This window comes from Polypterus senegalus, chromosome 13 (genome assembly GCF_016835505.1).
Source record: "Polypterus senegalus isolate Bchr_013 chromosome 13, ASM1683550v1, whole genome shotgun sequence".
NCBI classification, from domain to species: domain Eukaryota; kingdom Metazoa; phylum Chordata; class Cladistia; order Polypteriformes; family Polypteridae; genus Polypterus; species Polypterus senegalus.
The window spans coordinates 7,861,431-7,888,986 of record NC_053166.1 but is presented as its reverse complement, the minus strand read 5'-3'; the positions used below and the strand labels follow the sequence as shown (position 1 = coordinate 7,888,986).

At 43.8% G+C, this 27,556-nt stretch overlaps 1 long non-coding RNA gene across 1 annotated transcript; it reads left to right on the top strand.

The window, feature by feature from the left end:
* Positions 1-6,111: 6,111 nt before the first annotated feature.
* On the top strand, positions 6,112-13,785 carry LOC120542628. The gene is made up of 3 exons (XR_005636216.1): positions 6,112-6,207; positions 13,240-13,460; positions 13,624-13,785. It is a non-coding gene; the product is annotated as an uncharacterized LOC120542628 (long non-coding RNA).
* The last annotated feature ends 13,771 nt before the right edge of the window (positions 13,786-27,556 follow it).

The window sequence follows — 27,556 nt, the reverse complement described above, 5'->3', positions numbered from 1 at the left end:
GCCTTTCATCTATCTGTCTATCTATCTATCTATTATATAGTGCCTTTCACATCTATCTATCTATCTATCTCCTTCCTGTTTTGCTGTCGCTGTGCATGCTGGGTGGTTGTCTCGAGTGTGAGCGAGTGGAACTGGTGGTGGACGCTGAGGTGAGTGTGGTGATTTCTTTCTTCTTCTAATTTTCTAGTTTCTTATTTCTATCTTTTCTTTGGTGTAAACAGCTACAATTGTTTTTGTACTGAGTGGCTTAGGCCACGGCAGCCGCAATGGCTGCTAATCTTGAGCGTCTGAGCCGCCGCCATGGGATTAAACTTATATCGGAGGAGTTTGTCCCTTTAGAGGCGGGGGTTTTGGCGGTAGGCGAAGTGGTCGGATGTGACAATATTAAGTCAGCTTCACGAATGAGCGGGAATATCGTGGTTTTTTTGAGCTCTGTGGATTTAGTTCCCACAGTAGTTGAGAAGGGGGTGGTTATTAATGGCTCCTTTGTACAGGTTTCCCCTTTAGCCGTCCGTCCCGTAGAGTAACAATTTCAAATGCGCCGCCTTTCTCAAGAATGAAACTATAGCAAAGGAGTTGGAGCGGCATGGGCGTCTGGTATCGAAAATTCGGCACATTCCTTTAGGTTGTAAATCACCTGATTTAAAACATGTCTTGTCATTTAGACGACAAGTTTTTATGATTTTAAATAGAATGGATGACGAATTAAATGTGGCAATGAAGTTTAGAGTGGACGGTTTCGATTATGTGATTTTCGTCACTTCTAACGAAATGAAATGTTTTGGGTGCGGGAGTGAAGCTCATTTAATTAAACAGTGTCCTGAGAGACACCACGGGAACAAGAAAACTGGCCGTAGATACAGAAATAGAGGGGCAGAAAGTGGAAGATCACGAAATTGTGGCTGATGGCGCAGAGGCGCAAGGTGATAAGAATAAAAATGCTACTAGAGCTGAAGGGCAGGAGAATCAAGTGCCGCCCAGAGATGAGCCGAATGAAGGCGGTAGTGAAACGGTAGATCAAACAGCGGCTGCAGCAGAAAGTGTGTGGGGAGACATTGATATGGACGAGGGAGGCAGCAACGAGACAGAGGAAAAAAGTGAATTTAAACGTCCTGCTCAAAAAGGCAAGGAGAAAGAGAAGATCGGGCACGAAAGAAAATTGTTTTAAGTCAGGGCTCGGGGGTCGTTGGAGAGGATCCCGCCTATGGTCCTTGTCAGGAGGATTTTCCCGTCTTCGCGGAGACGGCCGATAACGTCTCAAATGCGGGGAGTGTCGGGGAAGAGCATGACGACGGTAATATCTCCGATGGGTCTGCTGCCTCGGAGCCCCCAGAGTTAAAAGCCAGGGGGGGTTACAGCGCTCAAAGTGTGAAAGAGTTTTTGGTGAATACCGCCGGAAAAAAGGGGGTGGACGTGGCCGAATTTTTCCCTGACATTGACCTCTTTCTATCGTCTGTCCGCGGGTTGCGACGAGACAAAGCAGCCTCCGCAATGTTTGATGTTAAAGAGCTTGTGAGGCTAAAGAATTTAACAAGTAAACTGAGAAAACAGTCCAATCTAAACACCACCTAATGGCTAAGCCCCCTGTTAAATCCACTCCACAGTCTTTGTGGTGGTCCCTGTGTTTCATTGTGTGTTCATCTATATATTCTGTTACCATGGCAAGTGTACACATAGGAACCCTAAATATTAACGGTGGGAGAAGTCCAGATAAGAGGGTCGCATTGTTTGATTTTATCAGACAAAAAGACTTGAATGTCACCTTTCTACAAGAAACCCACATTGATGAGCAAAATCAGTGGGAGTGGAGCAGAGATTGGAAGGGGACATTTTTTTAGTAATGGGACAAATGTTAGTGCTGGAGTGGCCATTTTATTTCTTGGAGGACTTCAAGTAGAAGTTTGCAGCACTGATGAGCTGGTGAAAGGGCGACTCCTAAAAGTGACGGTGAAACTTGAAGGCAGTGTCGTCACTTTCATTAATGTGTACGCCCCGAATGAGGGTGAGGAGAGGCTCCACTTCTTTAACAAGTTAGGAGATCTTTTATCCAAGTGTGACCCTGAGGACGTGGTGGTGTTAGGGGGGGATTTTAATTGTACACTTGATACCAGAATAGACAGAAATAATGGACTGGAACCGCACCCTCGCTCAGCACGAGCTTTAGGTAAAATAATTAAGGACTTTGGGCTGGAAGATGTATGGAGGGCAAAAAATGGGGCCTGTCGGCAATACACCTGGGGGCGGACGAGTGGAAAACAATCTCAATGGCGAGACTCGATCATTTTTATAGTTTTAAGCACCTGTTAGGTTTATTTAAGGTGTGCTCTATTGTGCCTACTGGATTCTCTGATCACAGTTTGGTGTGTTGTACACTTATTTGTAACACTTACAGACCCGTAGTCCATACTGGCATTTTAACACACTCCTCCTTAAAGATCAGAACTTTAAAGAGTTATTTGTTCATTTCTGGGGAGGCTGGAAGGCTATGAAGAAGGAGTTCACCAGCTTACAACAGTGGTGGGAGGTTGGGAAGAGTCACATCCGGGCCTTGTGTCAGGAGTATACCAGAAATGTCACCCAAGTATTGCGGTCAGAAATGGCAGCTTTAGAAATTAAAATAGCTGAATTTCAACAGCTTCTAGAGAAGGGTCCAAATGAGCAGCTTCAGGCGAGCCTGACTTCTGCTAAACTGGGGTTGGCCACCTGCTTGAGACCAGAGCTCAGGGGGCTTTAGTGAGGGCCCGCTTTCAACGACTGACTGAGATGGATGCACCAACTCAATACTTTTTTGGTTTAGAGAAAAAACTCGCAGAGTAAAATCTTACATTGCATAAGAACACCCGATGGCAGAGAGACACAAGAGCCCAGTGAAATAAGGCAGGTGGTCCGCGAATTTTATGAACTTCTGTTTGCTGCAGATGGTGATGGTGGCAGTGAAGACCAACAGGCCTTTTTGCAGGACTTACTGCAGCTGCCCAATGCAGATGTGGCAGCTAAATAGAGAGGTGACCTTTGCAGAACTCACCACAGCCCTGGGACAGCTGAAAACAGGGAAGGTCCCTGGAATACCAGTGGAGTTTTATAAAGAGTTCTGGGATGTCATCGGCCTGGACTTATTGGAAGTGTTCCGGTGGAGTTTTAAGACCGGCTTGTTACCCCAGAGCTGCCGTAGAGCCGTGATCACGCTGCTGCGAAGAAGGGAGACTTGTGTCTCATTAAGAACTGGCGGCCTGTGTCTCTCTTATGCGCTGATTATAAAGTTCTCTCTAAAGCCTTAGCCAACAGGATGGTCCAAGTTTTAGGGAGAGTGGTGCATCCTGATCAGAATTACTGCGTGGCTGGCAGGTCCATCTTTAATAACATTTTTTTAATTCGGGACATTTTGGCTGCTGCAGAACTGTTTGGTTTTCAGACTGGTCTTATTTTTCTTGACCAGGAAAAAGCTTTTGACAGGGTCAGTCACTCATTTTTATGGAATGCCATGAAGGCGTTTGGGTTTGGGGGGTCTTTTATTAAACATATTCGCTTACTTTATAGTGACATTTCTGGTATCATAAAGGTCAATGGTGGCTTGTGTGCCCTTTCAGTGTCAGAAGAGGAGTCAGACAGGGATGTTCTTTGTCCGGCATGTTATATGCTCTGGCGCTGGAGCCTTTCCTGGTGCACCTGAGGAAGGTGCTGACTGGTCTCTCCATCCCCAACTGCAACATGGACCCTGTGAAAGTCACTGCTTATGCAGATGATCTTGCTGTAGTCATCACAAGCCAGAAGGATTTGGACAAATTAACAGAAGGTCTGAGGAATTACAGTAAAGCATCTTGGCTAAAGTGAATTGGAACAAAAGTAGTGCAGTGCTGGTTGGGAACTGGACAGGATGTAGTCCTCCTCGACTGGAAGGAGGTCTGCAGTGGACAACTGGAGGCTTCCTGTACCTGGGAGTCCATCTCGGAGATGACCACTACATCCAAAAGAACTGGGAGGGTCTGTTGGACAAGGTTACAGCTCGGCTTGCCAAGTGGAAGTGGATACTCCCTCAGTTATCCTATAGAGGACGGATGCTGGTCATTAATAACCTGGTGACCTCCAGCCTGTGGCATAAGTGTATTTGTCTACAACCTCCACCTTTGCTTGTTCAGCAGATACAGAAGGCGATCATGGATTTTTTTTGGACTGGTACCCATTGGATACAGAAGGGCGTTCTATTTTACCATTGGATGAAGGCGGACAAGGACTTATTGACATTACCAGCAGGATTGCTGCTTTCCGCCTTCAGACCATTCAAAAACTGCTGTACCCTGTTGAGCAGAGCCAGTGGATGAACTTGGCTGTACTCTTCTTTAAACAGGCCAGGCATATGGGACTTGGGAAAAGTTTACTGCTGTGCCACTTAGATAAGATCAAGACTTTACAGGTGCCAGAGTTTTTATAAAAGCCTTCTAGCAGCGTGGCAACTGCTGTTGATAAAAAAGGACTGTGATGACCTCTCCACATTTTGGGTCCTTCATGAACCACTGTTCTACAATCCTGCTGTTGGCACTGCTACAGGAATTTCTGAAAACTTTATTAATCATTTCATAATACATGGAATAACCACAATAAAGGACATAATTGACTGGGAAAATTACACTTGGAAAAGTGCACAAGTGGTAGCAGTGGAGACAGGAGTGCACTCAGTCCGCTAATGGAGAAGTTTCTGTGGCAGGTACAATCATCAATGGACAGGGAATCCATGACACTCCTGCACGGAATTTTCTCATCACAACTGAAGCCAACTGACAAACACCTTTTCCAACGCTTACTGTGTCTCCGGCTGTTGAACTGAGGGATGGTGAGACTAATGTTTTAGCCTTAAGTTCTCTAGAGGCGTTATCTCTACCTACAGTGCCGGGGAAACAGCTGTACAGGATTTGTGTGAAGGTGAACAACCTGGAGCAGCTGAGGACACGAAGACACGACACACCTTGGAGAGACAAGCTTGGAGCCCCTCAAGGACTGAACCCCCATGGAGGTCGTTGTACAAGCCGCCATTGGCCAGTAGGGTGGGAGACCTGCAGTGGAGGTTGGTACATGGGATACTAGCGGTGAACTCCTTCTTATCGATTATATGTCCGGGGGTCTCAGATTGCTGCCCTTTTTGTGGTCTGAGGGAAAGTGTCTTTCATGCTTTTATGTATTGTGAGAGGCTCCAGACCTTTTTTAGTGAAATTGAAAGAATAGTAGAAGGGCTGGGGGTCCCGTATAATGGCACGGTGTTTGTGTTTGGGGTTAAATTACAAAACACACCAGAGAAAATATGAACTTAATTAATTTTATTATCGGGCAAGCAAAACTGTCAATATGGAAGACCGTAAAAACAAGATTACTGGGAGTGGAAATGAAAATGTTGTTGTATTTTTAGAAAAGTATGTGAAAGTAGGATATTAGTGGATTTTAACTTTTATAAGTCCACAAATAATTTAGCAAAGTTTAAGGAAATGTGGTGCGTGAATAATGTGCTTTGTGTATGTGATGAAGATAATTTGCAATTTGTGCTTGAGTTTGGTATTTTACTCCTTTATAAATTGGGTTGATAAATTGAGAATAAGTGGGATTGGAGGGTGGAAACAATGGGAGGGATTAGATAAATATATATTCCAAGAACAATATGAATATGTAATGGTTTAAAAATGAATATTCATCATTAGGAAAGTGTGTACGTGTTTTTTTGTAAGACTTAAGATTTTGAGTTTACTGTGGTTTTTTTTGTATTTATTCCTGTGTTTATTTAATAAAGTTTGGTTTTAAAAAATAAAAAAAAATCTATCTATCTATCTATATATCTATCTATCTATCTATCTATCTATCTATCTATGTATCTATCTATCTATCTATCTATCTATTATATAGTGCCTTTCATCTATCTATCTATCTATCTATCTATCTATCTATCTATCTATCTATCTATCTATCTATCTATCTGACGTGTGTATTTCCATGGCCTTTCTTAATTTAACAGTTTTGAATTTTAAGTAATTGGGAGGATCAATGCCTGCAAGGTTTTTTGTTTTTTTTTTTTAATTTGTGCCACCTTATAAATTGAGCGCACCAGCGTGTTGGGCGATCATTCTGAGTCTGACACACATACACACACACACACGCCAACGAGACGAGTCGAGATGTCTGCCGTGCGCCTCCTGCTGCTGTGCGTCGCCTTCATTTGCCTCTCAGGTGAGATTCCTGCTTAGTCAGTTTGCGTTTTTCCCACAGTCACCAGTTTTGTGACAAAGAGACAAAACTGATTAGAAAAATTGGTTTTAAGAAGGTTTAAGTGCATTGCATTCAATGAATTTTCAAGTTCAGTTCTAATTGCAGGCTCTTTTTGTGAGTTATGTTATATGGGCTGGTGATGGTGGCACAGGAGACACAGCTGGAGGTGGCAGAGTTAAAGATGCTTAAATTTGCATTGAGTGTGACGAGGATGGACAGGATTAGAAATGAGGACATTAGAGGGTCAGCTCAGGTGGGAGGGTTGGGAGACAAAGTCAGAGAGGTGAGATGGCGTTGGTTTGGACATGTGAAGAGGAGAGATGCTGGGTATATTGGGAGAATGGTGCTAAGGATGTCGCTGCCAGTCAAGAGGAAGGCGTAAGAGAAGGTTCATGGATGTGGTAAGAGGGGACAAGCAAGTGATGGGTATAACAGAACAAGATACAGAGGACAGAAAGATATGGAAGAAGATGATCCGCTGTGGCAACCCCTAACGGGAACAGCAGAAAGAAGAAGTTACAAATATTTTTTTTTCTTTCACACGCACATGCTAAATATGCTGAATTTAGGTTTAGTGCTGCTCATAAGTTTACACAACCTTCATAGAATCTGTAAAAGGTTCAAATATGAGTGATCAGACAAAGCACCATTTCTTTTATTAGAAGCAGAGGTCAGGTAAAGTTTTGTACCATTAGGCAGAACACTCAAATTTGCATGCAGGGAGGACACGGGATTTAAACTCTGATCTCCTAATGGCGAGGCAGCAGCACTACCATTGTGACAGCGTTTTTTCTATAACATAAAATAGGTAGAAAAAGGCACTATATAATACATAGAGTATATAGATAGACATGAAAAGCTTTATAGGAGAGAGAGCTACTGAAAGGCACTATCTGACAGATGGACAGTCATATAGCTTAGCAGATGCTTTTATACAAAGCAACTTACAAAAGAGTTAAGTAATCGAGTAACATTAAACGAGGGTCTGTTTGTTCAGTAAACGTAACAGGATGGGTAACAAAAATTGATTGCCACAAGTGAAAAGATGTAATAACTCATCCATCCAGTTTCCAACCCGCCATATCCTAACTACAGATTCATGGGGGTCTGCTGGAGCCAATCCCAGCCAACACAGGGCACAAGGCAGGAAACAAATCCCAGGTAGGGTGCCAGCCCAACGCAGGCATTCTACCTAACATTAGAACACTCTGGACGAGATCAGGCCATTCAGCCCCACAAAGCTAGCCAGTCCTGTCCACTTATTTCCTCCAAGAAAACATCAAGTCGAGTTTTGAAAGTCCCTAACGTCTTACTGTCTACCACACTACTTGGTAACTTATTCCAAGTGTCTGTCTTTCTTTGTGTAAAGAAAAACTTCCTAATGTTTGTGCGAAATTTACCCTTCACAAGTTTCCAACTGTGTCCCCGTGTTCTTGATGAACTCATTTTAAAGTCACCGTCTCGATCCACTGGACTGATTCCCTTTATCATCCGCTACTGTTTGCAGTCGCCATTGAACCACTGGCAATACATTGTCGAAACAATCTCTATATATGATCTTCATTTGGATCTTGATCTTTGTTTGTCCGCGAATGAATTAGAAGAAGAAGCACTAGATGGCAGTAGAGAGACAGCTAAAACATAGGCATTGCATTAAGAATCTCCTCCAGGCTTATACTACTGAAGACTGCAGTACGCCAGTCACACCTCAAAACACAGACATTCAAACTAAACTAATTGTTGTGCTTTAAATTAACTAAAGAGATCTTCATTTAGATCTTGATCTTTGTTTGTCCAGGAATTCCACACATGCGTAGACCACCTTCCAGTTTAGCATGCTGTTGCTACTGTTGATGTGCCGGAATAACGAAAGGGGTGGTGGACAGTGTTACGCTGGTGAGCTCCTGAGGTCTGGTTAGAGAATGAGATTGCCGATAAAAGGTATGTGCCTACGTAACATATGAATGAAAGAAAGACCGTGGGTAAAATGAATGACAACGTAACAGCACGTTCCGGAAATTATTATTGTTACGTTGTAGCCGGCGAGTGCTGCGCGTCTCACAGTTGTACCGTGGCTTCCTCACATGTCCCTATTAATGCTTTAAAGAGCCTGGATACCTATGTGTCCCCCTTTTATAACCATTGCTCCATGTATATTGCCTTACTCTTTGGATTGCCACAAAGCAACCTGCGAGATTAGAGAAAGGTTGAGAAGACATCATGAGAGGAAACAATAGTGTCGTGAAAACGAGACGGACTGTGAACGGACAGAAGCAGAAATGCTCCTACACCACCTCATAATTACTATTCGGACAGTGATTCCGAGTAGGCCGTTCCTATCGAATCAATATCCAAGGGTTTTTTCTTTTGTAAATTTGTTTCCCTTATAAAAAATCATAATGCTGTGCGACGAAGGGCCCTGTTCACGACTGGCAGCCACGTTTAAACAGGGAGCCCTTCACAGACAACTTTAACACGTGCAACGTAGTTGGGCACACATGGCTAGTGATCAGATAAAGGGGATTATCAGAGAAGGACTGGAACAGAAAATTTCTCTATATGCAGATGACATGGTACTGTATATTTCGGACCCACAAAATTCTGTGCCTGCAGTCTTAACAGCACTCACAGAATTTCAAAAGATCTCTGGTCTCAGAATTAATCTGAATAAAAGTGTACTCTTTTCAGTGAATTCTCAAGCATATAATATTAGATTAGACACCCAACCTTTTATCATTGCAGATCAGTTTAAATACCTCGAGGTAAACATCTCAAGTAAACATAAAGCTCTTTATCAACAAAATGTCACCGTCTGCATGGAAAAAATTAAACAAGACTTACACAGATGGTCAACCCTTCATCTCACACTAGCTGGAAGAATTAACACTGTTAAGATGAATATTCTTCCTAAGCTCCTTTTTTTATTTCAAAACATTCCAATATACATTAATAAATCATTTTTTAAGCAATTAGATTCAGCAATAACCTCATTTATTTGGAACTCAAAACGTCCAAGTATCATAAGAGCGACCCTACAAAGACAAAAGGCAGAAGGCGGCATGGCTCTACCTAACTTCCAGTTTTATTACTGGGCAGCAAATGTACAGACGATAAGAACCTGGACACAAATAGAAGAACATACACAGGCATGGACCGCCATAGAAGTAAAATCCTGCAGTACTTCTTTGTATTCCTTGCTCTGCGCTCCAATAAACGCAAGTTATCGGCAATATACAAATAACCTAATTATACTTCATTCACTTAGAATATGAACCAATGTAGAAAGCATTTTAAGACAGAGAAGCTTCTATCGGTGGCACCTCTACATGAGAACCACCTCTTTCAACCTTCGCAAACATATGCAGTTTTTAATATCTGGAAAAATTTTGGAATTAACTTGCTTAGAGATCATTATATAGACAACGTCTTTACATCCTATGAACAATTACATTCCAAATTTAACATTCCAGCTACAAATTTCTTTCACTATCTTCAAGTCAGGAACTTTGTTAACCAGAACCTTCCCAATTTTCCTCATATTGCACCTTCATCCATGCTGGAAAAAATATTGCTCAATCTCAAGGACTCAGACACCATCTCTACAATATATAAAACCATTTTACAGTCCCTCCCTTTCAAAGATCCAAGAGGACACTGGGAAAAATATTTCTCAATTAATATATCAGAAAAGGAGTGGAAAGTAGCAATGCAGAGAATTCACTCGAGCTCCATATGCGCAAAGCATGCAATTATACAACTCAAAATTATATATCGAGCACATCTGTCTCGACTCTCCAAAATGTTTCCAGAACATGATACAACCTGCGAACGCAGCAATCAAATCCCAGCCTCACTGGGTCACATGTTCTGGGCCTGCACCAAATTATCCAACCAACATTTTGAATTAACTTTCAGACAGCCTGGGACTCCCAATCCCTCCTAACCCATTGACAGCTGTGTTTGGGGTTCTTCCAGAGGGGCTTAAAGTGGAGAAGGACAAACAAATTGTGATTGCATTCACTACACTGTTAGCACGCAGACTTATTCTGCTAAACTGGAAGAACCCAAACTCTCCCCTTTTAAGTCAGTGGGAAAACCAATGTTTTATACTATTTGAAATTGGGGAAAATCAAATACTCAGTTACAGGATCTGTACAGATTTTTTTAAAACATGGCAAGATCTAATCAGTAATATTTTAGAATAACCTCTTAAAGCACAGAGGAAGCAATTATTTCTTTTTCTTCTCCATTCATCTCTATTGACTTATCAAACTTATCAATTTAGGTTTGTTCACAAGCCTTAAAATTTAATCCGTTTGCCTTGTTCTCTCTCTCTGGGGTGGGGGTCGACTTGTTCTCAATTCTGCGTTTTGTAAAAATTGATTGATTTGTAAGGAATGATTACAATAAAATTAATAAAATTTTAAAAAATAATAATAATAATTCCCTTCATCATATTAAACACTTCAATCAGGTCTCCTCTTAATCTTTTGCTTAAACTGTAAAGGCTCAGCTCTTTTAATCTTTCTTCATAACTCATCCCCTGTAGCCCTGAATCAGCCTAGTCGCTCTTCTCTGGACCTTCTCCAGTGCTGTTCCTGGAGACCCAAACTGCACACAGGACTTGAAATGAGGCCTCACCAGTGTGTTATAAAGCCTGAGCAGAACCTCCTGTGACTTGTACTCCACACATCAAGGCGCTATATAACCAGACAGTCTGTTAGCCTTCTTCATGGCTTCTGAACACCGTCGGGAAGTCGACAGCTTAGAGTCCACTATGACTCCTAAATCCTTCTCATAAGGTGGATCTCTTGATTTTCTGACCGCCCATTGTGTATTAAAACCTAACATTTTTCCTTCCTATGTGTAATACTTTATATTTATTGACATTTAATTTCATCTTTCACAAATCTGCCCAAGCCTGTCTACTGCCCAAGTCCCTCTGTGATGATTTAACGGATTCCAAACTATCTGCTAATCCACCTATCTTGGTATCATCTGCAAACTTAACCAGCTTGTTCCTTATATTCCTATCTAAATCATTTATATATATTAAAAATAGCAGCAGCCCAGCACTGCCCCCTGCTGGTCACCACTCTTAACATCGGCCAGTTCTGATTGAGTTCCTCACACCATCACCCTCTGCTTCCTGTGTCTGAGCCAATTCTGCACCCACCTAAAAACATCACCCTGAACTGCCACTTCTTTTAGTTTGATGCCCACCCTCTCATGTGGCACTTCATCAAATGCTTTCTGAAAGTCCAGATCAATAATATCATCTGCTCCACTCTGATCGTATCCTTTTGTTGCCTCCTCATAGAATTCCAACATGTTAGTAAAACACGACCTCCCTCTGCTGAACCCATGCTGACTGTTCAGAATAACTCCTGTCCTTGCCATGTGTTGCTCAGTCTTATCCTTAATAATTCCTTCCATTAATTTTCCTGTGATGCTTGTTAAGCTTACTGGCCTATAGTTGCTCTGATCTGCCCTGTCACCCTTTTTATATAATGGGATGATATTTGACATTTTCCAGTCCCTCAGAATCTCTCCAGTGTGCAGTGACTTCCTAAAAATATGTGTCAAGGGTTTATCTCTGAACTCACTGGCCTTCTTAACATAAATGATATAGAGACAGATAGATGTGAAAGGCACCATCTAATGGACAGACAGACAGATATGAAAGGCAATGTTACATAGAGATGGAGGTAGAGACAGGTGTGAGTTGCACTATACTGTGTCAGTGGTTCTCAAACTGTGGGGCAGGCCCCCCTAGGGGGGACGCAAAGATGTGAAAAAAAGAAAACAAGAATCAAAAATATGAAAAATCCATCTATTGAAACCGAAACAAATGAACTTAAACTACATTCTGATACTAGAACAATAAATCTAGAGTTAGATAAATGTCAATAAAAGTTAAGTAGGTATAATAAAATATACATCTATGATATGTCATTAATTAAAAAAGAACAAATTGGTATTAGTGGGCTCCTTTCAAAAAAACGTTAGGGGGTCGCGATTAAAACTGTTATGAAAACTCGGGTCGCAAATACTTAGAGGTTGAGAAACGCTGCTCTATATAATACACAGAAAGATAGATAGAACCTTTTTTTATCCCTGAAGAAAAAATAAATAATAAGATATCAAGAAGTTATTCAGAGGGTCCATCCACCCGTCTCTTTTCTGACTGACTCACGGCCACACAGAGCAGCAACATTCTTGGAGACGTGTGTGTTGATCCCATGGTGCAGGTTCACAGTAGAATAGATTTACGCACACACCAGTCAGTTTTTCGAGATGTCTTACCGATATAAACTCATCTTGGAGATGTGGGAGGAAAGCCTGACAAACAAACCCACGCAGACATTTGGGTTCAATGTGGAGTTTCTCTGGTCATGGCTTCCATAATGGCCACCGCCCCGCCATGCCACTGAAGGAATTGCCCATCCTTGCCTTTTTATTTTGCTGACCGTCGTGTCCAGTTGCACAACTGCTTGTGCGTTTCTTCATCGTGATCTCCGGGAGGGAATGTCAGCCCCTCGGAATCACACAAGGGAAGGTGGAGAGGAGCTCAGCAAGAGGTTTGTGCTTTCATAGTCCATCAGTGTAATAATAATTCTTTGCATTTAAATAGCGCTTTTCGACTACTCAAAGCGCTCAGCAATTGCAGGTTAAGGGCCTTGCTGAAGGGCTCAACAGAGCAGAGTCCCTTTTGGCATTTTTAAGGGATTCGAACCGACAACCTTCTGATTCTTCTAGCCTCAGAGCCACCACTCCACCCGGTGTAGCCATTAGCTCACAGCACCACATGCTGTCTATGATGACGGCACTGACAGATGTTTTCTGTATAATGTAATGCGTGATATGTTGATAGATTCTTACTAATAAGTCCTCCCAAATGCTTATTTATGAAAATGATCAAAGATTTCAGTTTTTATTAGATGTTTCAGGGAGTATTCAATGACACGTTTTACTTTCTTTTTTTCCCCCCAGTCTTGACATGCCAAGCAGACGTAGCCCAGGGAAGGGTCTCCTCAGGTTCTCTTCCTCCAACGCCTGGTTGTGCTCATCCACCTAACCTTCTGCTCTCTATCTCCGTAGCCTGACTGCAACAGATCCTGGGGTTATTATTTGTGCTCAGATCTCGACGAGCACGTGTGTGCCAGCAATGGCCAGACCTACGGCAGCAGGTGCTCATTCTGTGCAAACAAACTGTAAGTGGCAAGTGCTCTTCAACCCGCCTGAGTGGTCTGACATTACTGTTATAGAAAGTTAACTTGAATGTATAAGGAATCAACTGTAGCGAGATCCTCTAATTACAATGTGAAGGACATCTTGGCTCATTGGTTTAATTCTTCACATGTCTTTCCTTTACAGATTATGGAAACTTCCAATCAAAGTTGTAAAATATGGAAATTGTTGAATCCCTGGATGCTTGCTGATCTTCTCTCAACTTTGAACTTCTGAAGCCCCCTTTGCCCCACTGCGGACTCCTGCATCCGTTCAAATCTGAAATAAACATTTACTTCTGGCATGAAATCCGACCCCAGGCTCATTTTTATTGTGTTTACCTCATAAAATATCCAAATTTCAGATTTCATAAGTGACTTTTCTGCACAGGGCCTTTCTATTGTGAACACCATTTTGTTCACTAGGTGGCCTAACAGGCACGATGGCCCCCTGGATGACAAAGAGAGTCAATGGTGAAGGCCAAGTTTGCTACCTTATGATTTTATATAGCGCCTTCCATCATGAGCAGCAGCTCTTACCATATTTCAGTACTATGATGGCTGGCTGTTCATACAACTTCCTCATCTCATAAAGAGTTTCTCTTTTCAAGACTGAATATGACACTTTGTGACTTTATATAGCGCCTTTTATAGAGTGCCTTTATTTTGTGAATACCAATTCTTTCTGTAATTCTTTTTAGCTGACTGCTGCGTCACACACCGATCAGTCCTTTTAATAAAACATTCACTTCAACAGAAGAAAGCTGGAGCTCCATGTCCAGGCTGCGACTGACTGGACGACCCCTAACATGTCCATGGTACAAAACAAATGCAGTGTCCACTCCAGTATAGAATCTGCTAATGTTGTAAATTGCTTTAGACGAGCGAGGTCGCATTGGTCCCAAACAACTGCCGGCTGCCCAGGGGCGCCAACACCTCGTTCCAATATTTCCCGTTTATCTGTGCCAGCCTGTATTAGTGTGTTAGGGGGTCTGCTGATCAGGTGCTACAGACACTTTGAGGGCCCTGGTGTCACAAAAACTGTGAACCTCTGGTCTGGTGACGCAGGGAAACGGGAAATTTTTCATTGACGTTCAATGCATGAATAAACACATTACATTTAATGATGAGATGTACAGTACAGGACATGCACTTAATGATGGGAATCAATTTTCATTCAACATTCATTTTATGCTTTGAAGAAACATCATGAAGGTGTTGTCTATTTCTTCGTACACATTCTGACAGCCTGTTGTGACGTAACGTGTTAAGAAGAATGCCAGCGATTTCCTCCTCCTTTTAAGTTCAGCAGTGGTGGCAGGACGTGTGTGGTACACTTGGCTTTTAAGATGTCCCCACAGAAAAAAAAATCACACACGGTGACATCTGGGGATCTCGGAGGCCATGGATTGTCAACATTGTGTGAAATGATGCGCCTTCCAAACAATCATTGAATAGCTGCCATCATCGATTGTCAGGCAGTATGTGAAGTGGTTCCACATGGGGACTTCTTTTGTTTTAAGGCTGAACCCATTTCATCGAAATTACGCCCCCATTTTGTAATCACATGAGCTGACAGGACAATTGTGACGTCCTAACTGGTAATGATGCCGAAATTCCCTTTGTGCACCAGTCACACTGTTCATCGCACACCACTGCACTGCTCCATTATAACTAATGGCAAAGGGGTCCTAAGCGAGGTCGCATTGGTCCCAAACAACTGCTGATGCACCAGGGTCACCAATACCTACTTCCAAAATTTCCAGTTTCCCTGTATCAACCTTTATTAGTGTGTTGAGGGGGGTAAGGGGTGTTGGTATGCTGATCAGGTGCTACAAACACTTTGAGGGTCCTAAATAGATAGATAGATAGAGTGAAAGGCACTATATAACAGAAAAGTAGATAGATATGAAAGGAACTATATAATAGATAGATAGATAGATAGACAGATATGAAAGGAACTATATAATAGATAGATAGATAGATAGATGTGAAAGGCACTATATAACAGAAAAGTAGATAGACAGATATGAAAGGAACTATATAATAGATAGATAGATAGATAGATAGATAGACAGATACTTTATTAATCCCAAGGGGAGATTCCCATACTCCAGCAGCAGCATACTGATAAAGAACAATATTAAATTAAAGAGTGATTACAATTCAGGTATAACAGACAATAACTTTGAATAATGTTAATGTTTACCCCCCCATAGGGTGGAATTGAAGAGTCGCATAGTGTGGGGTCTCCTCAGTCTGTCACTGAAGCTACTCCTCTGTCTGGAGATGATCCTGTTTAGTGGATGCAGTGGATTCTCCATGATTGACAGGAGTCTGCTCAGCGCCCGTCGCTCTGCCACGGATGTCAAACTGTCCAGCTCCGTGCCTACAATAGAGTCTGTCTTCCTCACCAGTTTGTCCAGGCGTGAGGCGTCCCTCTTCTTTATGCTGCCTCCCCAGCACAACACCACGTAGAAGAGGACACTCGCCACAACCGTCTGATTGAACATCTGCAGCATCTTATTGCAGATGTTGTAGGACGCTAGCCTTCTAATGAAGTATAGTCGGCTCTGTCCTCTCTTACACAGATCATCAGTATTGGCAGTCCAGTCCAGTTTATCATCCAGCTGCACTCCCAGGTATTTCTAGGTCTGCACCCTCTGCACAGTCACCTCTGATGATCACGGGGTCCATGAGGGGCCTGGGCCTCCTAAAATCCACCACCAGTTCCTTGGTCTTGCTGGTGTTCAGGTGTAGGTGGTTTGAGTCACACCATTTAACAAAGTCCTTGATTAAACAAGTCCTGGTGTTAAACAAATTTGGGAAGGAACCTCTGACCTGATGAACCCATGGGGGTTAGAGATGTGTCAGCAGTGGGATTTGCATTTGTCACCCTGGTAGCTCAAGCTTAAGCTTATTAAATCCTCCACATTTTCGTGTATTTATTAGGTTGGCACTTTTATCCAAATCACAAGTCAATTATTAAACACTCTTTGCATTATTTTACAGTGTGAGCCCTGGACAAGTGAAGTGACTCATTCACTGTGCCGTGAAAAGAGTTTTGCTCCCTTTTTCATACTTTCTCCTTTTGTATATTTCATGTTTTATTGGCTATGAGTGGCACTGAAGATACGCCGCTGCCTTTGCAGACCCAAGCTGCGAACTTGAGGGACGTGAAAGAGGATCCAACATCAGCCTTAACTGTAATGTGCTCACTTCTCATAGTTCCATCCATTATCCAACTTGCTATACCCTAACTGCAGGGTCACGAGGGTCTGCTGGATCCAATCCCAGCCAGCACAGGGCACAAGGCAGTAAACAAATCCCGGGCAGGGCGCCAACCCACCGTAGGACACACACACCAAGCACACACTAGTACCAATTTAGGACCGCCAATGCTCCTTACCTGCATGTCTTTGGACTGTGGGAGGAAAGCTATGCAGACATGGGGAGAACATGCAAACTCTACACAGGGAGGACCCGAGAAGCAAACCCGGGTCTCCTTTCTGCGGGGCAGCAGTGCCACCGTGCCGCCCTCACCTATTTCTCATTCATATAAATCTCCTCATGCTCCTTCCTGCTTTTTCCCCTCCATCTGATCATCTCAGATGTGACCAGTCCTTCGTTTTTCATATCGTCTGCTATAGGAGTTTTATTTCTGCTGCCCGCAGTTACAAAAATGCCACACTGTCTGAGGTCACCATAACTCACTACTAGATGTGACAGCTCTTTTAACTGAAAAGGTGATAGAACTTTCCTAGTTATATGGAGGTTGGCTGATTTTCCATCCTTTCCTTTGTGGGATATGGCCGGCCTTTTATCCTGGCCAATACCCCCAGGCCACCAGGTGGAGCCCTGCATGCAACATAGAGGTGCCCCGAGTTCCAGCAGGGCATCATGGGCAGTGGAGCTTTTCATCACAGCCCTGCTGGATACCATGGGGACCTCCAGGGGACGCTGCAGGGAGACACAGAGACTGTGGGTTCACCTATAACCCGGAAGTACGTCTTAGTCAAGGCGACAGAGGGAATGACATACTTCCAGGATGAAGAAGAGGACTTTTTACCTGACCCGGAAGTGATAAGGAGTCACATGGACTGAAGGATTGGAAACGCTTCCGGGTCAACATTATAAAGGACTATGGGAAATCCCCAGACGGCGAGCTGAGCTGGGTGGAAGGGTGGTAACGCATCTGGGAGTAGAGGAATTGTATTGTTTGTTGAGTATTGTGATTGTATTTATGAGTATTGTGGAGAGGAGGGTGCTTGTGCACTATATAGTTCAAAAAGAAATGATATTTGGACTTTTACCTGGTGTCTGACGTAGCCTGAGGGTTCAAGAGGACAATAGCGCCCTCTATCTGTCACACCATTTTAGTTTTGTCCTCACTTTGGATCTCCCTGCACGAGTTGTTCCTCCCATAAGGTGTGTGACAGCTCCCTTGTCAGTAGTGACTGCACTTCTAGCAGATGAGTACAGGAGTGTTTCATATAACTCACTTAACACATCTCAAAATCTCTTACCTTCGCGGATGTTGGTACCCTTTAGACCAGGGGGTTGGCATCTCCATTCCTGGAGGATCACCGTGGCCTGCAGGTTTTCATTCTTACCCTTTTCTTAATGAGTGACCTGTTTTTGTGGCTAATTGACTGCTTTTGAACTCATTTTAATCGATTTGCTCTTGAAGACTCAGACCCCTTAAATGTTTCTTTTTCCTTAATTAGCAGCCAAACCATAACGAGATACAAAATGAGCCAAAACAACGGGTGTCCATCATACAATATCTGAAAATAACAAAAGATGAAGGTCTCAGGAATGACGATCTGCTCAGGTCCACAAAACATTTGACCAGAGCTCTTGGAAAAGAGAAAATCAGCAATTTCAGAAATGTCTGCTGTTGCACCACGAGAACAGCGACAAGCCATGAAATTAAAGAACAGGTTTAATTAACGACAAGACTCGGCACCTCATTAAGCAACTGGTTGGAGTTTGAGGCCCTGACTTAGTTGGTCTTCTGTTGGCTTCCTCACCTCACGTTTCATTTCTGTTTGGGTGCCATTTAAGGAAAGAAATGAAGCAGAGGAACAATGGAGAAATTCAGGAGAGCAAATCTTAAAAAGCAATTCAATTGAAATGAATTCACAAGAAGTTAATTAGCAGCACAAACGGGGCACTCATGGAAAAAAAGGGTTAGAATGAAAACCTGCAGCCACGGTGGTCCTCCAGGACCGGACTTGGTGACTTCTGCTTTAGATGCTCCGTGCCCGCTCTATGACGTCTCTCAAGTTCGCAGATCTTCTGAATGACAGTTGAGACGGGCCGAAGCTCGAGTCTAAGATGGCAGCAGTGTATCTTCAGTTCCATTCACAGCCATTAACGGTGTAAAATACACACGAGCAGAAGCTATTAGAAAGGGGGCAAATACTTTTTCACAGCACAGTGAACGAGTCGCTTCACCTGCCAGGGCTCACATTGTAAAAATTTGCAAAGGGTTTTGTAGAACTGACTTTCGATTCAGATGAAAGTGCCAACCCAATAAATAAACGTAGCAAATTGTGTCTGAGCTCTCAGGGTGCGGCATGCTGGTTTCAAATGCAAACCCACCGCTGACTCACCCTGTGACTCTGAACGAGTGACCTGAAAGTGTTCAGACTGAATAAGTGCAGGAAGACGTCTACAGTGATATCACTATGAAAGGCGCTATATAAAATCAACTCCTAGGTGACAAAACCAGTCAGAGCCCCAATCAACCAGATAGAAACTCACCCCACCAGAGTCTTCAGACACTTCTACAACAGTTTAGATGGAGGTGGGCAGCCAGGAACTACACATGAAAAGAGTCAGGACTTGAGATCTGATGCCATGCAGAGGTGGCCATTCAAGAGCAGTCCAGAGTGGTGGAGAAGGTACAGAGGACCTCACATGTGTCTTCACACATGTAGGTGCTGAGCCATTGACTTCTCTGTAGGCAAACACCAAGGATTTGAACTTAATATGTCACTCTGTGTGAAGCCAGTGTGGTGATCTGATGAGAGGAGTGACATGTGACCGACTCAGCTGGCTGAACATCAGACATGCTGCTGTATTTTCAATCTTCAGCAGTGACTTGGTGACATGTGACGGCACTCCTGCCAGCAGAGAGGTCACAGTAGTTCAGAAGTGACGAGATGAAAGCCTGCACCAGGACTTGTGCTGCATAATCTGTCACATACAGTATGGTCTGATCTTGTGGATGCTGTGCAGAGCGAATCTGCAAGACCAACAGACCATGGTAAGGTGGTCCATTAAGGACAATTGGCCATCAGGTTGCGTCCCTACTGGGCAGGTGTTTGTGGTAGTGAGCCAAACTGACAGAAGAGACTGATGAGCTGGCATAACAAGATGGTCCCACTTTGCTGCTCTCCAGACCAGACTCACCAAGCTCGCACTGTATTGTATGAGCCAGTACAAGTTCTGGGTCCCACCACACTATCTGCTGGTATTCCTGCACACATGATGATGTTGGCCCCACGTTGTCCGGGTACTTCGATGGGTGCCTGCTGGCTGACAAAATTCCGACCTCTCCTCCTTGCCTCATCCACACCAATGAAGTTTTGATGGTTTCCGTCAGTAAGGTGAATGTCATTGCTGACCTGGACCAAGCTGAGCGCAGCCCGCTGTTGTGAATCAGTTAGGGGTCTCTCTTGGCCTCCACTATCTGGTTTAGTCTCAGTTCTGTAGGAAACATCAAACAACATGCAGTAGAAACAGGACTTCATACCGTAGGTCACATTTGCATACAGCGGTCTGTCACATCACCTACTCTGTGCTACGCAATGCCAGGCAGTAATCAGTCATGTGACAACTAAGAGTAGCCCACGGGTTCACTGTAAACCACGCTGAGGACAGTTCTCATTCCGGAAGGTTCTGATGATTGAAGCCTGTGAGAGATGGCCGGCAGCTTATCCCGGCCAATACATCCAGGCCGCTAGATAAAGTCCTCCCTGCAGCATGGAGGTGCCCCAGATTCCCGCATGGCATCATGGGAGATGGAATGTGACTTCACAGCCCTGAGTGCTGTGGGTGCCATCGGCGGATGCTGCAGGGAGACACCGGGATTTCTATTTTCCCTATAGCCTGGAAGTACTCCGAAGTCACGGGGACGGAAGAACAGAAGTACTTCTGGGCTGAAGAAAAATGTGAATCTTCAACCGACCCGGAAGTGCTAGTGAATCACATGGACAGAAGGTCACGGACTATTTAAAGGGCTGTGAGTAACCCAGCAAGCTGAGCCGGAGCTGGGAGGGTGTGTGACGGAGCTGCTGGGTGGACAGGAGGATTTATTGTGTTTATTTGTATTGATTATTGAGTATTGTGGAGGTGGAGGTGCTTTGTGCACATTATTCAAGAAATTAAAATGATTTCTGATACTTTTAACTGGTGTCTGGACGTGTTGCCTGTGGGTTTGGAGTGGTGACAGCGCCCCCTACTGTCACAGGCCAGGCCACAACTGATCTTCTGAGGTGTGGTTGAACCATTCTAGGTGCCTCAGTCAATGTCATGCCATGATTCATGATACGGTCTACAAACTGTCACACACATGCATATGGGAGGCAGCTAAAAGGTCTAAATGAGAGTAATTCCATTCCAGACCAGGGGGTGGTGAAGTGCATTAACTCTTTCTCTCACTCCTCTGCAGACCAGTTACGGAAAATTCCGCCTGGCCACGATGGTGTTGCTTCCGGTTCTGGGCCCGGAGATGACATCACTTCTAGTTTTGGGCCCAGAGATGACATCACTTCATCCATTCTGCTTTAAAACCTCCATCTTGGAGCCAGCCCCTCACTTCTGTTCTGGACTCTGATCTTTACACTTCCATTGCTATTTTTTACTCCATTTACAGCCAAGAAATAATAGACAGGTGGCTCCCCCAAACTGAATTTTGTGACAAGCCATCGATCTGATCTCATGGGATGCCCTTTTGCTATTGCTGCTGCTCTCTTGGTCTGTCTTGGTCTGAATTTCTGCCACAGTCTTCACAAGCAGGACAGACATCCCTCCCCAGGTAAGGGGGTCTCGACCACACACCCCCCATTTACTCTGGTGAGGCCCAAACCCTCCTCTCAGATGTGGTGCTTGCTCAATGCCATTGCCTGTGACCACCGGGTCTCCATGGTCCTGCTGGACCACCTGCCTGTTCCATGTTAGAGTTATCATGGTGGAGCCCACTTCTTTATACTCGTACCAAAAGGTGAAATCATCCATCCGGAATGAAATGGTGTCAGTGGATCTCGTTATCTTGACACTTCCACAATGTGAACACGGGATATTGTTCCTCAGTTTCCTTAAATGGTCGCTTTAAGAGGAACGCAGCAGTTACTTAACATTGAGAGGAGGTGAGTCAATTGAAGGTTCCATCACTGCAATGAAATGACCAGACGAGACGTCTCACACGTGTTTGCGACCTGCACTTTGAAAAAAGGTAACCCTTGATGTGACGCTGAGTCACACTGAGCTCGTCATCTCAGGTCACAGAGAAAACGTAGCTCACAGATGAAGAGAATAAATAATTATTTGTCATATAAATGTGCCTCCTGTGTCTGTCTGTGTCAGGTCGGTGCTCATAAACTGCCTTTATGTCACAATAGATAGATAGATAGATAGAACTGAACGGAACTATATAATGGATAGATAGATAGATAGATAGATAGATAGATAGATAGATAGATAGATAGATAGATAGATAGATAGATAGATAGATAGAAAGGCACTATATAATAGATAGATAGATAGATAGATAGATAGATAGATAGATAGATGGATATGAAAGGCACTATATAATAGATAGATAGATAGATAGATAGATAGATAGATAGATAGATAGATAGATAGATTGAAAGGCACTATATAATAGATAGATAGATAGATAGATAGATAGATAGATAGATAGATAGATGAAAGGCACTATATAATAGATAGATAGATAGATAGATAGATAGATAGATAGATAGATAGATAGATAGATAGTTTAGTTTTAAAAAGATCTTTATTGTAAAAATAAGAACATCAACATAATATACACAATCGAAATGACGAAAACAAATTTCAGAATAAACAAAAAAACCATATCAAACCTCTATTACTCCCCCTTTACACTCCTCCTACTCCGCACATTAATAAGCACGTGGTATTGATGCCCACCATTACTTTATCTTTCTCTTGCCCACCACAGTGAAATCAGAAATTAAATTTCAGCTCCCCTTCATCAACTGAGCACAGCACCCCTTTCACCCCCCACACATTTTCAAACCCCCCCATTCTATTCATCTGTTTATAATATTCATATTCCATTCTTATTCTTGAATAAACATTCAATTTAAAAATCAAACAAATATCCGTAAGTTCAGATCCACGTTGCTTATTATTTCTACTTTTTAAAATGGCCAGCTTTGCTTCACCTAACAGAAAGTTGAACAGTTGTATCCTGCATCGAGTTTTCTTATTATATTTACTTCCAAAAATGAACAGGACTTCATTAAAAGTTCCAGTCAATTCGGTACACAACGCTTTAAAAAATCTGAAGAATCCGCCAGTCGATAACAATACAAAAACAAATGAAAAACTGTTTCTTTCTGTCCACAGAAAATGCAAGAATCAGTTTCAGCTTCTTTAATAATTTTTAAAAAGGACTTGGTGGCAATGATCCCATGCCCGATTCTCCACTGTAAGTCTGCAGTTCTTTTGTTGCTCGGTGGCTTGTAGAACTCCCTCCACGCAGGCCCCCTGTGCCCCTCCACTGCCAGCTTCTCCCTCCATGGAGTGTCCAGCACAGACGCCAATGCAGTGAAGTGAATCACCTTGACGCAGTACTCATAGAGCTCTCTCTTGGACAGAGAAGCAAAGCCCACCACTGTTCCTTTGGTGAAGTGAACAACTGAATGTTCTGGTAGTAATGAGAGGTCCACTGCGGGGCAAACATCCAACTTATTAACAGTGGAGCCGATGGAGTCATTTAGCAAGTGGTAATCTTTAGCTATGGAGGACAGAAACTGCTGAATCATCCTGACTGACTTTACTTCGAGAAGAGAAGCCAAGACATCAGCATCAATGAATGATTTGGTAGTGGCATCATAAATCTGTGCCAGTTTCAGTACTTGATGCTTAATAAGAATTGAAACAAAACTGTCACTGTGCAAGAGGGGGCATGAAAAACAGAATTATAAATTAAAGGCTCATTTTGAAGCCACCCAGTTGTATTAAAGTTCCTCCTAAACACCACGTGCCATGTTAAAAGGACACCTCTGTAAAATTTTGGTAACACAGAAAGGTCCAGTTTTTGTAGATTTATAACCAAAAGTGCTTCATCAAAACCTAACCCGGCCACACGATGAAGGAAACTCAGCGCTAACTCCCTCCAACTCAGGGAATATGAAACGCAGAAAAGCTTCTGTAAGACTTGGAGCCTGAGGGCTGCAACTTTTGAGGAGATATCTAGAAGTCCCTGACCGCCTTCTTCCAACGGTAAAACAGCAGACTCTGCTTTAGCCAATGCAAGCCATCCCAGAAGAAATCAAGCAATATTCTTTGGATCTTCTTTAAAAGCCCCAGAGGGGGGTCACCACACATGAGTTTGTGCCACAGCATTGAGGCCACTAAATTATTGATGACGATCACCCGCCCTCTGTATGACAGTTTAAGTACAATCCACTTCCACCTGTTCAGACGAGAGGTCACTTTCTCCAAGAGTCCCTCCCAATTACTCTCGTCCACCCCCTCACTGCCCATGACCACTCCAAGATACCTGAAGCACTTCCTGTTCCACTTTAGGCCTCCAGGTAAGTCTGGTAGTGGACATCCAGACCAGGAGCCCAGTAAGAAGGCGTTACTCTTAGTCCAATTGATTTTTGCAGATGATATGTTCTCAAATAGTTGTTGACAATAAATTAAAACTTCAATGTCACCCTTCGATTTGACGAAGACAATAATATCATCAGCGTAGGCCAAGCATTTGAAATTAACATTTGGGCAGGATGGAAAAGTCACCCCCTGTAGTCTCCGCTGCAGCTGAAAAAGAAACGGCTCGATGGCCAATGCGTAGAGCATGCCGGACAAGGGGCAGCCCTGCCGAATTCCCCTCCTGACTGGAAACGGTGCGCTCAGAGTGCCATTAACTTTTACAATCCCAAAACGTTGGTGTACAGCAGTGCAATCATATGAACAAAATTATCACCAAACCCAAAACATTTCAATGTTTTAAACAAAACCGTGATCTACTCGATCAAAAGCTTTCTCCTGGTCAATGGATAATATTCCTAAATCCATCCCAGAAAGATTAGAGGCTGAAATGATATCCCGCAATGCAAAAATATTATCATAAATAGTCCTGTCAGGCACACAGTACGTCTGGCAGGGACTGACGAGCAGGTCCATCACAGTCCTCAGGCGGCTGGCCAGGGCCCTCGAGAAGATCTTATAGTCCGTGCACAGCAGGCTCACCGGGCGCCAGTTCTTTATTTGACAAAGGTCTCCTTTCTTAGGCAGCAGAGTGACGACTGCTCTTCTGCAGCTCAATGGTAATTCTCCATCCTGTAAGCTTTGTAAGAACACCTCGTACACCTCGGTACCCAGCAGGTACCAGAAATGTTTGTAGAACTCAGCTGGTATGCCATCGAGTCCTGGTGCCTTTCCAGTATTCAAACCAGCCAGTGCATCTGATAGCTCCTGAAAGGTGATGTCTGCCTCCAGCTTCAGCTTGACCGTGTCTGTAAGTTTGGGTAATCCGTTCAAATAGTCCAACATGGCCGAATCATCAATTACACCATCCTTAAATAAATCAGAGTAAAAGACACAGCAAAGTTCCTGATCTCCTCCGTGGTGTGCAGCTCGTGACCTTCAGCGTCCTGCAGCATGTGGATCACCTTACTCTCGGCCTCTTTCTTTTCCAGATTAAAGAAAAATTTAGTAGGCGCCCCAAGTGATTTAAAGTTTGAAAACGCGAGCGCACCAATGCACCTTGGGCACGAAGCTCCAGGAGTTCAGCAAGGGATTGTTTTTTAGACTTTAAAACAGCAAGCGTTTCTTCACTAAAGTAGTCCTGTAAAACGCTGTGCAGATTTGTGATGTCCTCCTCCAAGCTCTTCATTTCGTGAAGACACCGCCTGGTCACATGCTGAGTGTACTGCTGGCAAAAGACTTTAATCTGCACCTTCGACACATCCCACCATTGCCGAAGAGATGGGAATCTGGACTTGGTTTGAGTCCACTGCAGCCAGAAAAACTCAAAACACTTGAGGAAATGAGAATCCTCTAACAGGGAGACATTAAAGTGCCAAAGAGATTGAGAGGAAGGTTTTTTAGGGACAGAGACATTCATTCCCACCAGAGAGTGATCGGAGAATCCGACTGGGCAGATATAAGCCTTAGTAACCGTATTCAGCAGGTGCCTCAGACAGTAAAACGGTCCAAACGCGCCATCGAAATGCACCCACCGCCCCCCTTTACCCAGGTGTACTGTCTATCTGACGGAAATTTACTTCTCCAGACGTCCACCAGGTCTGAGTGGTCTAATAAGGAGCGTAAAGCACGGACAGACGCTGGGTGAGGCTCAGCACCATTACGGTCCAGTAAGTTATTCTCCATACAATTAAAATCTCCTCCGACCAACAGGATCTCCCCATTAACAAAGGTCTCCAACACCTTCCTCAGAGCTTTAAAAACAAAGTCTCTCACCTCCATTTGTTGGAGCGTAAGTGTTAATAAACACCAGATCTTGGCTCTTATCCTTCACCTGAACTACCAGGAGGCGCCCAGCCACCACCTCACTAATGTTAGTGATTTGTAAAGTTGACGTGTTAGAGAACAGTATGGCCACCCCAGCACTGACGTGTGAGCCATGACTCAGGACAGCCTGACCCCCTGACCCACTCACGTAACCAGTCCGGCTGATTTCTAACATCAGAGTGAGTTTCCTGTAAGAAAGTGACCTGAAGAGCCTTTTGGTTTAAAAAGTCAAACAGAGCGGCCCTCTTTGCAGTCGCCCTACAGCCATTCACATTTAAACTCCCAATGTGTAAAGACTGCATTGATGATTCACAAATGGGAGTGAACAGTATTGCACAAGTCAACCAAAAAAAAAAGTTTCAAAAAACTATCCATTATTTCTGAAAAATGGACTTTCGCACCCTGCTAATCACATTTTTAAGACGGGTAGTTTCCTTTTGGTCCATTCCCAGACGTGCCGCTTTGCGCATCACCCTTTGAGCTGACACCACAAACAATGGAAGGTCAGGGAAGTGATCCTCCACTTTAACACCCCTCTTGCCTTCGATGAAGTCTAAAAACTTCCTAATACTCGCAGTGTTATACCCGCCACTGAGTCTGTATTGGGACGAGGTCGTACTCCTCACTGAGACGTCAGTGTCACCGCCTTCGTGCTCACGATCACTCAGGTCGCTGTGACAATCACTCTGACTTCTAAGAATCCTGCTCGATACTTGCGATGACTCGCCAGCCACGTGACTTTTCTTTGCAGATTTTTTAGTGTCTGATTTTTCTTTTCGTTTTCGAGTACGAACTGTAAAATCCTCCTCACACCCCCCACTCCTGCACTCTCCCTCTGATCGGTCTCGCCACTCACACCCGCTGCTGTTTCACTCCTCTGTCCTTCCACAGAGCTCATCTCAGTGCGCTCAGTCAGGCGCCCGTCAGCACACGCCGGTGTTTCTGCGATCACGTCTGTAGCCATAGCTTCATTCACAGCGGGCCGACGGGCGCGGCACTCTCTGTGCCGATCATCGCCGTCTTATCCCTCCGCTACTGACCTCCGCAGTCTCCGGCTCATTTGTACTTAGTTCTCCTTCCACAGACTCGCACTGAGCACTTTGAACGGACTCGTTTACAACAGGATCGCTGGGCTCAGCCAACGCATTCCTTTCGGTAGTCAGCAGGCTCGCCTCAGGAGCGACTGCTAACACTACAGTGGGGTGCAAATCACTCACAACCTGTGATCCGGTTACGAGCTCAGCTACCTCTGCAGTCTCCTCGTCCTCCATACTGTCCACCTCCTCACCGCTTTCATACTCCGTCTCATCACTTACTGA